Here is a 10,604-nt window from a genome sequence, read left to right as displayed (position 1 = left end):
CCAAAGGAGGGGAGTGGATGGGATCGCTGAGCTGAGGTCATTGAATGAACTACAGTGAGACTCAGTGCCACAAATCACACGTTGCCTGTGACGACCTTGGACGGTGATAGGAGCTTCTGGAAGACTGAAAGGAAGACTAAGCAAAGGGAACAGACCGGGAAATACGGGTAACTGCTCAACTGAACCGAGCTGGTGATCAGTGTATAAGACCTGAAAAGCTGATGCGGTCCCAGCAGGGAAATCATCAACTGGAAATGTGGAAGACATCTTCACCTGTAATATAGAGAGACACGGTTTACAAGGAGGAATGCCGACACAAACAACACTCACCGTAAGCCCACCACCACAAAACATGGAAGCCAAACGCCACCCCAAGAAATGGCTTCACAGTAAGATCAGCAGTACTGGAACAAGGAAGCTATAGGATTTTTCTTAGACTTACAAAGGAGGTTACACATGGCTTTAGTGCCCAATTAAAGGGTAGGTTCAAGGTTAATTTGGACGATTACTACAATTATCTATACAGTCATGCTTACAATTAGCACTGCATTTGAGATTCAGAGCTCATTAGGATGAAGGTATTAGCCTTAGGTATATTAGGATTACGCTGAGAGTGACTGTTAGGAAGGCCAGGGAAAAGCAAGACTGAAAGTCAAAGGGAACTGCTGAGGGAACACAAAAAAAGAGGAAAAAGGCATAGACGACACACAATGGAAGGCAACATCAAAGGCAAAGGAATAGCAAAAGCAGGCTGAATGCCAAAGAAAAGGCCTCGTCAAAGGTCAGGCCCTAAGAGAAGGCCGCAGAGAACGCCAGAACGTAGACTAAAGAGAACACGCAAAGGAGGCCAAAATGGAGGGCGAGGTCCATGAGAATGCTACATGGAAGGCCAATGCAGAAGTTCAAGGGCAAAGGCCAAAGAGAACACGGCACAGAAGGCCAAAACCAAAGGCCAAAAAGAAAGCCGTAAGGGATGCCAAAACAAGAGGCCGAAGGGAAGGGGGCAAAGAAGGCCGCGAGCAATGGCGAAAGAGAACGTTAAAGGGAACGCCAAAACCGAGGCCAAAGAGAACATAACAGGGAAGGCCAGAACGAGGGGGCAAAGACAACGCTGTAGGGAATGCAAAAACAAGAGCCAAAGACAACGTGGCAAAGAAGGCCAAGGGCAATGGCCAAAGGGAACGCAGCCAGGAATACCAAAACTGAATGCCAAAAAGAACGTCGCGTGGAACGCCAGAAGGGAAAGCCAAAGGGAACGTTGCAAAGGCCAAGACTAATGGCAAAAGAGAAGATGGAAGGGAACGCCAAAACCAAAGGCCAAACAGAACGTCGTGGGTAACCGGACGCAGACGGAACGTGTCAAAGAAGGCTAAGGACAAAGGGCAAGAGAATGCCATAGGGAACGCCAAAACAGAAAAACAAGAGAACACAGCAAGGAAAGGGCAAAGGCACGGAGAATGCACGAAGAGTAAGACAAGCAACATTCGAGGCACCACGAAATGTAGAAATGAGCTCTGGAAACGCTACCTTGTGTCTAACTAAATACTAACTAAACACCGGTGGGTGTGCATTGCCCTTACCTGTTGGGCAGACAATTACCAATCAGCTAATAGAGTTCCGAGGCATTCCAGGAAATGCAGATTCCGGTTCCTTGCTGTTCCCATGAAGACCCACACATCTCCGTGCAGTCGTTACGGCACTCTGGAACACCGCAGCTCTGCTGCCACCTGTTGGACACAAAACAAAAATGAAGGCACTGCCCCACATACAAAGAGCTGCATCCTCCATATGTGGCTCCAACAATGTCACAAGACAGTGCTGTGGATATAATTAACACTATTGATAGGGTTGAACTTACAGTTAGTTTAACAAAGTGTTCTGCATTACAATGACAAGGTTCCTTTGACAGAAAACATGGGGCATGATTTTTAATGCAGCATTTAGGGGAACAGACATTTTTAACATTGGGTAAAGGGTTTGGTTTACAGATACGCTGCGGGTTAACAAAATTATCATTAAAACTCCCATTCAGCTATGGGTTCAGGTCAAGGTTAACATTAACGCTGCCTCCCAGCCAATCCCAAAGAGCCAAAGGCAAACAGAAGCGCAACTCCCACGGAAAACCAAGCTAAATGCAATGCAAACAGCCGAGCTAACGCAAGGGCAAAAGCAAACAGAGCACCCAATGGAAAGCCAAGATGAGGGCAAGGGCAAGGAGAACTCAACAGAAAAGGGCAAAATATAGAGCCAATAAGACCGCAGCAGGAAAGGCCAAGGGCAAAAGCTGAGAAAACGCATCAAGAAACGGCACAATGGAAGGCCAAGGGAACATAGGATGGAAGCCCAGGCAAGGGTAAGAGAAAACATGGTAGGAACTGCCAAAATAGGAGGCGAAAGACAACAAGGCAAAGAAGGCCAATGCAAAAGGTGGCCGATAGACCAAAACAAGAAGTCAAAGAGAATGCTGCTGGGAACGCCAAAACTGAATGCTGAAGACAATGTGGCAAAATAAAGCCAAGGATAAAGGCCAAGAGAATGTGGCATGGAATGCAAGAACAGGAAGGCAAGGGAATGCCCAGGCAAGGGCAAGGGCCAAGAGAACTTGGAAGGAAATGCCAAGGATGATGGCCAAGAGAACACGGCACGGAACGCCAAAACTGAATGCTGAAATCAATGTGGCAAAAGAAAGCCAAGGACAATGGTCAAGACAATGTGGCAAGGAACGCAAAAACAGGAGGGCAAGGGAATGTGCAGGCAAAGACAAAGGCCAAGAGAAAGTGAAAGGAAATACAAAGGGCGATGGCCAAGACTACGCGGAAGGATACGCCAAAACAGGAGGGCAAGAGAACGCGGCATGGAACGCCAAAACTGAATGCTGAAGTGAATGCGGCAAAGAAAGCCAAGGGCAATGGCCAAGACAATGTGGCATGGAACGCAAAAACAGGAAGACAAGACAATGCAGAAGGGAACACAGAGGACAAAAAAAAAGGTAAACGCTACAGCGAAAAGCCAGAGACAAGGAGAATGCAGAAAGAAAAGAACAGGCAGCCTTCCGGGCACCACGAAGTGCAATTCAGAGCTCTGGGAGCACCATGTTGTGCCATGCTATGGAATGGGTAAACACTGGTGGCTGTGCATTGCCCTTACCTGTTGGGCAGACAATTATCAGTCAGCAAAGTGAGCTTCCGGGGCATTCCAGAAAATGCAGATTCCGGTTCCTTGCTGTTCCCATGGAAATCCACACATCTCCATGCAGTCGTTACTGCACTCGGGAGCACCGCAGCTCTGCTGCCACCTGTTGGACACAACAAATTAATGAAGGCACTGCCCGACATATGTAGGGCTGCACCCCCCGCATGTTGCTCTACTAACGACACAAGAGAGCATTAGGGATATAATTAATGCTATTGATAGGGTTGAAGTTACAGTTAGTTTAACAGCAGTGTTCCGCACTACAAGTACAACTAGGAGCATTTTGAAAGAAAACATGGCATTAATTTAATGACAGCATTTAGGATAAAGACATTTATAATATTGGCTTCATGGTTCGATTTACAGGTACGCTCCAGGTTAAAGTAATTATCATCAGAGCTCCCATTAAGCTATGGCTTCAGGCCAAGGTTAACATTAACGCTGTCTCCCAGCCAATTCCAGACAGCCAAAGGCAAGCAGAATACCCACAATAAACCACAGCAAAGGCAAAGCAAAGCAGGCAGCTGAGGCAATGGAAGGGCAAAAGCAAAGGGAAAGCACAAGCAAAGCAACGGCAAGGAGAGGGCAACTGGGAAGGCCAAAACAGGAGGCCAACAGAATGCAGCTGGGAAGGCCAAAGAGAACAGAGCACAGAAATAAAGGGCGATGGCCGAAGAAAACATGGAAGGGAACGCCAAAACTGAATGCTGAAGAGAATGACGCAAAAGAAAGCCAAGGGCAGTGGCCAAGAGAACATGGAAGGGAACGCCAAAACCGAATGCTAAAGAGAATGTGGCAAAAGAAAGCCGACGGTCATGGCCAAGAGAATTTGGTGGGGAAGACAAAAACAGGAGGGCAAGTGAATGCACAGGCAAGGACAACGGCCAAGAGAAAGTGAGAGGAAATACAAAGGGCGATGGCCAAGACTACGCGGAAGGATACGCCAAAGCAGGAGGGCAAGAGAACGCGGCAGGGAACGCCAAAACTGAATGCTGAAGTGAATGCGGCAAAGAAAGCCAAGGGCAATGGCCAAGACAATGTGGCATGGAACGCAAAAACAGGAAGACAAGACAATGCAGAAGGGAACACAGAGGACAAAAAAAAGGTAAACGCTACAGCGAAAAGCCAGAGACAAGGAGAATGCAGAAAGAAAAGAACAGGCAGCCTTCCGGGCACCACGAAGTGCAATTCAGAGCTCTGGGAGCACCATGTTGTGCCATGCTATGGAATGGGTAAACACTGGTGGCTGTGCATTGCCCTTACCTGTTGGGCAGACAATTACCAGTCAGCAAAGTGAGCTTCCGGGGCATTCCAGAAAATGCAATTGCCGGTTCCTTGCTGTTCCCATGGAAATCCACACATCTCCATGCAGTCGTTACGGCACTCGGGAGCACCGCAGCTCTGCTGCCACCTGTTGGACACAACAAATTAATGAAGGCACTGCCCGACATATGTACCTCTTACACAAAGCTGCGCTCCTATCTCAAAGCAACGTGGCTGCACTCTGTGCACGATGCTGCTTACCACCAGAGAAGGCTCAAGTACCCAACAACATTTTTGCTTTCATCTTCTTTGGTAACTGCTCACTATACACTGCCCTCACCTTTGGTTTGGTAGGTGGGGATTGAGGAAGCGATGCCAGTCCCACAGACCCCTGCCCATCCCACTCTATGATGGGAGATCAGGTTCTGGACCACCTGAGGACCCGAACATTTGGGTCCTGACGAGATGAATCCCACAATTCCAAGACAATTCACCGCTGCAGTCACTGAGCCACTCTCAATGGTATTTCAGAAGTGGAGGCAGTCAGGTGAAGTCCCTGATAACTAGTAAAAAGGTGACAGCACACCAGATATTAAGGATAATAAGTGTGACCCTGGCAACTACCACCATGTCAGTCTCACCCCTGTGCTGGGAGTGATCACGGAGCAGATCCTCCTGGAAGTGACTCTAAAGCCACGTTCCAGTGAGTCAGCACCCTCTGTACAAAAAGCTTCCTCCTAATAACCTACCTAAACCTCCCCTGTCTCCGTTTAAAACCATTCCCCTTGTCGTATCGCTATCCACCCTCATAAACAGCCATCCCCCCTCCTCCTTATGTACTTCCTTTGAGTATTGTAAGGCTGTGATGAGGTCTCCCCAGAGCTTTCTCTTCTCCAAGAAAACAACCCCAGTTTCCTCAAACTTTCTTCATAGGAGAAGTGCTCCAGCCCTCTGATCATCTTAGTCAGGCCTCACCTGCAGTGCTGCACCCAGACATGGGGTCCTCAGTGCAGACAGACATGGAGCAGTGGGAGCACATCTAGAGTACAGCCACAAACGTGAACCTAAGGATGGAACACCTCTGCTTTAAGAAGGGAGAGCTGGGCTGTTCAGCCTGGAAAAGTGAAGGCTCCAAGGTGACCTGGTAACAGCCTTTCAATAGCTAAAGGAAAGAACAAGGGAAAATTGAGGTTAAATCTAAAGAAAATGTCTTCCACAGAGAGGGTGGTGAGGCAGTGGAACAGGTTGCCAGAGACGTAGTGGATGTGCTGCCTCTTTCAAGGCAAGACTGGGTCAGACTCTGAGCAACGTGATCCAGCTGTGGATGTTCACTGTGGGGGAGTCGGACCGCATCGCAAACCTACCTGCGTACAAGCAGTGTACCAACATAGGGCTCATGGTGTTCGTTACCTGCCGCACAGATCTCACACTGCTGATTGGAGGAGCCCAGGTAATCATTAAACCCCATCATGCTGCAAAATGAAATCAGAAGAGACACAGAACGTAATTGAGAACAGTACAAAGATGCACAGAATGCCCTTAAAAAACACTGCATAGATGCAATAAACACAAAGCACTATTAATTACAGCCATGAAGTGGGAATACAGAGAAATAGAAAGAACATATTTGAAGCCCAGATGGGAGATTATGAGCTGAGAACCACTGAAAAGAAAACAACACACATAGCTAAAACAGCTGCTCTAACCCAGCTTGAGATCCCCCAAAAAAGCAGAGTTCACAGCTCTGAAATAAAGCAGGAATCTCTCAACCCTTTCTAAGTGCTCACCCCACAGGAAGCTATTTCCAGGTTCAGATGCTGTTCTTACAGCTACCAGCCCTTCAATGGAATTAGGATCCCCCAAAAAGAGGAGATGAGAACCCTGAAATAAAAAAAGAAACCACTTACCCCATTCCAAGGACCAACACTCACCCACACTCTGAAGTGAAGGAAGCAGCTTCCAGGTACAAATGGCTACCACCCCCTAAGTACAGACAGGATTCCCTGCCAAAAAAGAGAAAACAGCTACAAAATAGAGAAAAAAAAAAAAAAAAAATCACTCACCCCATCCCTAAGAGCAAGGCACACTCCAAAGGAAGCACTTCGCAGGCTCAGATGCTGCCCCTGCCCTTCCCAGCCCTTAAATGGGATCAAGGAGGGGTGGAGCCTGGCTCTGCCCCACCCACAGCCAAATTGCCCCCAGCTGTGCTGCAGGGCCGCACCCCTCCCCAGGTGCTCCATCACAGCTTCAGGTGGGCCCTTAAAGTGCCGGTACAGCCATAGGGCAAAGAAAATGAATAACGTGAAAGGCTGCCAAGGGAGGTTTATAGCTGGAGGACCTGCGATAACCCACATATTTAATCCCAGTCTGTCCCTGATGCCAATTGGTCACTGTATGAAAACTGCTGAGTCATGGCCTGAAGCTCTTATTGATCACCTGAGGCAGCGATGAGTCACCACGGGAGCACAGCTGAAGGCAATCAACCGGTGCTGCCAGAAGGGTGGAGCCTGGCTCCGCCCCTCCTGGACCCATTTAAGAGCTGACCAGCAGTGGGGAACAATCTTTTCTGGAAATCAACTGTGATGGAGTTTGATAATGAAGGTTAATGTATGGGTAAGCTTGCTATCTATTCTTTTTTTGTTATCATAATCTGCTTTACCTGACTCTCTTGTTTATAACTGTAGCATCTTAATATTAATCGATGATATGCTTGGCAAGTCCAGCAGACCAAATATACTAAAATGTATAATGCGTCTTTTCTTTGCAATTTCTATAAACGGGTCAAGGGGGAAAACACTGCGCCCCTAGATAAAATGATTCCTGGGCAGGTCCCAGGACTTGTGAAATCTCCCTGTTATGAACTAACAGTTATCATTGAAAAATGAGATCCCCTACATGTTATGGGAAATATTTTTTCCAATACTGTTTAGCAGATTACTTTCATAGACTAAGCAAAGATATATTGATCACAAAAGAAAGACAATTGCCTGCCTCCACAGTGGCATGACCACTATTAAATCCTTTAAATCATGCTGAAATGAGGAATAATACTTTAAAGAATGAAAACCAACTTTTGAAAGACAATATTGAAAAGTTAGAGCAAGAAGTTGGCATACTAACAGGGAAGAACCCAATTCTGCATCTTCCAATAAGTCAAGTTTGTAACATTTCAATACACGATGACCAGAATCCTGAATCAACAGACTGTGTTGCCCAGGAAAATAAAAAATCTAAATTAGATCTCAAAATTCCCATTTCGACAGATCCGCTAGAAGTCTGTCCTGTCATAACTCAGAAAACAAAGAAAGTACAGGACAGACCAGCAGAGGTGCTGCCTGATCAGTGGCTCCCTGCCCTCACGCATTTGCACGTAACAGCCCGGCCATACACGACAACGGAATTGATGGGTTGGGTACAGCGATTTTGGCAGAAGCCTAGAGAAACTGTACCAGCTTAGTTACCGTATGCATTTGGATCCTGGAAACTCCAACGAAGTGCCAATGGGCAACGTGAAAAAAAGAGAAGAAAAACAGATCTAAAGGCTAGAAAATGCTCTTGAACCCAAACAGAAAAGAAGACATTGGCACATGGCATTGACATCCCATAGCACTGGGGAGACCTGAAGATGGGGAAAGGAAGAATACTTGGTGAAAGCAACGTGAGCACGAGGGACAACCGACACCAAGCCCAGAGGACCTCAGCAAGCGTGTTAAACAGGAGACGTCGGGGATCAACGTACCTTGGCACAGAGACTAAGCAGTGGATATTGGCATCCACCTCCGGCTGGATGTGAATGAAGATATCTTCATGTCTAGTTATGTCCACACCTTACCGAGCAACAGGACACGTTCAATGCGGAAACTCGGGCAGCCCAAAATGTCTACTGCACCTGGTGGTGGAGTCGCCAATCCAAGAAAGAAAAAAGAAAGCTTCACATGCAGTAGTACTGAACAACATCGATTAGAAATGAATACTGGCGATACTAGAAACCCCAAGTAATGGACAGCACTCAGCAAAAGCCTCTTTGGGAGCCTACCTCTTCTTTTGGCATCACGCGTGGTCAGAACTGTGCATTTATATCCTGGAAACTCCAACGAAGTGCCAATGGGCAACATGGAAAAAACAGAAGAAAAACAGATTAAAAGAGTAGAAAATGCTATTGAACCCAAAAAGAGAAGAAGGCACTGGCACATGGCACTGACATCCCATCAGCACTGGGGAGACCTGAAGATGGGGAAAGGAAGAACACCCGGTGAAAGCAATGTGAGCATGAGGGACAACCGACACCAAGCCCAGAGGACCTCAGCGAGCGTGTTAAACAGGAGACGTGAGGGATCAACGTACCTTGGCACAGAGACTAAGCAGTGGATATTGGCATCCACCTCCGGCTGCGGTTTCCTGCTGCGTCCACCAAGAGCCTGGCTAAAGTCCTGGCACCGCTCGCGAGGGCCGCCACATCTTTTTCTCTTATCTTCCTTAATGTTTCTCAAATATTGCAGTTTAAAAGCTGGCTCTGCAATTGAGGAAACTGACGGCTAAAGAAGGTGGGCCATCTGACCATTGCACATTGGTTCTGGCAAAGATGAATTTTGTGAGTGGACAGCCCAAGGATCCTCCTGACTGGAACACTTGGTGAGTTTCCCCAGAGCTGCTGAGCGCACAGCCTTCCCTGCCTGCCCTCACTGCACCCCGATAACCAACCTCCTTTGTGTCATTGTGTCTCATGGCCCTGGGAATCCCACTGCAGTGCTGCTGGTAAGGAGGAATGTGCAAAGAACTCAGCCATGTTGCTCTGAAAAAGTATCAGTAAAGTATGGACAGAGGCTGAGTGGACATGAATATGGCCCTGTGGTTTCTGCCAATGAGCTTTAATTTCATTATCATTAAATTTGCTGGGCAGTTAGACTGTGGTACGTGAATACTTAAAAGCAATGCAACAGATGCTGGCAAAAATAAACTTTTTTTTCTTCATATATTCATAAGCACTTAGCACAGCTTTCCTGAATTTGGAGTACTTTCCCTCCGTTTTCTTCATCTTTCCCCCACCATCCCCTGTTCTAACGTCGTGCTCCACCATCATCATCATAAGAGAGAACGGATCGCCAGGACCTGCGTCGCGATCTGCCTCTAACCCGTCGCAGAAGTTTTTCCGCGGTCTCTGCTGCCATCGCGTGGCCAATGCGCGGAACTGCCGCTGTCCTGCAGACAACACAACGCATGCGCGAAGAAATGCGGAAGTGGCGTTTTAACGGCTCTGCGCAGCTAATCCGCTGCTCTCCATTGTGATTAGCCCGACAACTTAGAAAAAGTAGCTGTTTCTACTAACCAGCACAGGTGCAGGCAAGCAGAAACGCCGGCCCGAGAAACTCATGCGCCAGTCTCGACACAGCACTACGCATGCGCCAGACTCGTGAAAGCAACACGCATGGGCCAGTCTCAGAACCATGCGCCCATGTCGGCACGACACAATGCATGCACCAGTCTTGGCACCGCACTACGCATGCGCGAGACTCGAGGGAAAAGTACGCATGCTCCGGTCTCCGCACCATCTTGCGCACGCGCAATCTCTTAAAAATTACTACGCATGCGCGACTCTCGAGGAAGAAGTACGCATGTGCCAATGTCGGCTCTGCAATACGCATGCGAAAGTCTTGAAAAATCACTACGCATGCGTGACTCTCTAGAGGTCACTACGCATGCGCCAGTCTTGAGTAAGCACTACGCATGCGCAAGTCTCGAGGAATTAGTACGCTTGCGCCAGTGTCGGTGCTACAATACGCACGCGCGAGTCTTGAGACATCACTACGCATGCGCCGGTCTCGAGTATGTACTCCTCATGCGCGAGACTCAAGGAGGAACTACGCATGCGGCGGTCTCGACACTACACTGCGCATGTGCTCGACTCGAGAACTTAGTACGCATGCGCCAGTGTCGGCTGTGCACTACGCATGCGTGTGTCTCGGGAACTCAATACGCATGAGCAAGTCTCGAGGAGAAAGTACGCATGCGCTTGTGTCTGCTCTGCAATACGCATGCGAGTCTCGAGAAATCATTAAGCATGCGTGAGTCTCGAGAAGTCACTACGCATGCGCCAGTCTTGAGCAAGCACTACGCATGCGCGAGTCTCGAGGACGAAGTACGCCTGCGCC

General features: G+C 48.1%; 1 long non-coding RNA gene across 18 annotated transcripts in view; it reads right to left on the bottom strand.

Moving 5' to 3' along the window:
• Positions 1-9,973, bottom strand: part of LOC146543583 (uncharacterized) — an 11,214-nt gene extending 1,241 nt beyond the window's left edge. The window contains exons 1-9 of one of the 18 annotated variants that reach the window (XR_014885913.1): positions 8,492-9,973; positions 8,195-8,344; positions 6,243-6,458; positions 5,820-5,927; positions 5,431-5,617; positions 4,456-4,603; positions 3,148-3,295; positions 1,581-1,727; positions 1-273 (exon numbers count right to left, since the gene is read on the bottom strand). The exon at positions 1-273 is cut by the window's left edge and continues 1,241 nt beyond it. This is a non-coding gene — a long non-coding RNA (uncharacterized LOC146543583). The other 17 variants (XR_014885914.1, XR_014885911.1, XR_014885906.1 and 14 more) reach the window with 17 other exon arrangements.
• Between the last annotated feature and the right edge of the window lie 631 nt (positions 9,974-10,604).

Source organism: Meleagris gallopavo, chromosome 12 (genome assembly GCF_905368555.1).
Source record: "Meleagris gallopavo chromosome 12, MGAL_WU_HG_1.1, whole genome shotgun sequence".
Classification (NCBI taxonomy): domain Eukaryota; kingdom Metazoa; phylum Chordata; class Aves; order Galliformes; family Phasianidae; genus Meleagris; species Meleagris gallopavo.
Note: the sequence above shows the minus strand (reverse complement) of the source record. Positions and strands in the feature narration are given on the sequence as shown.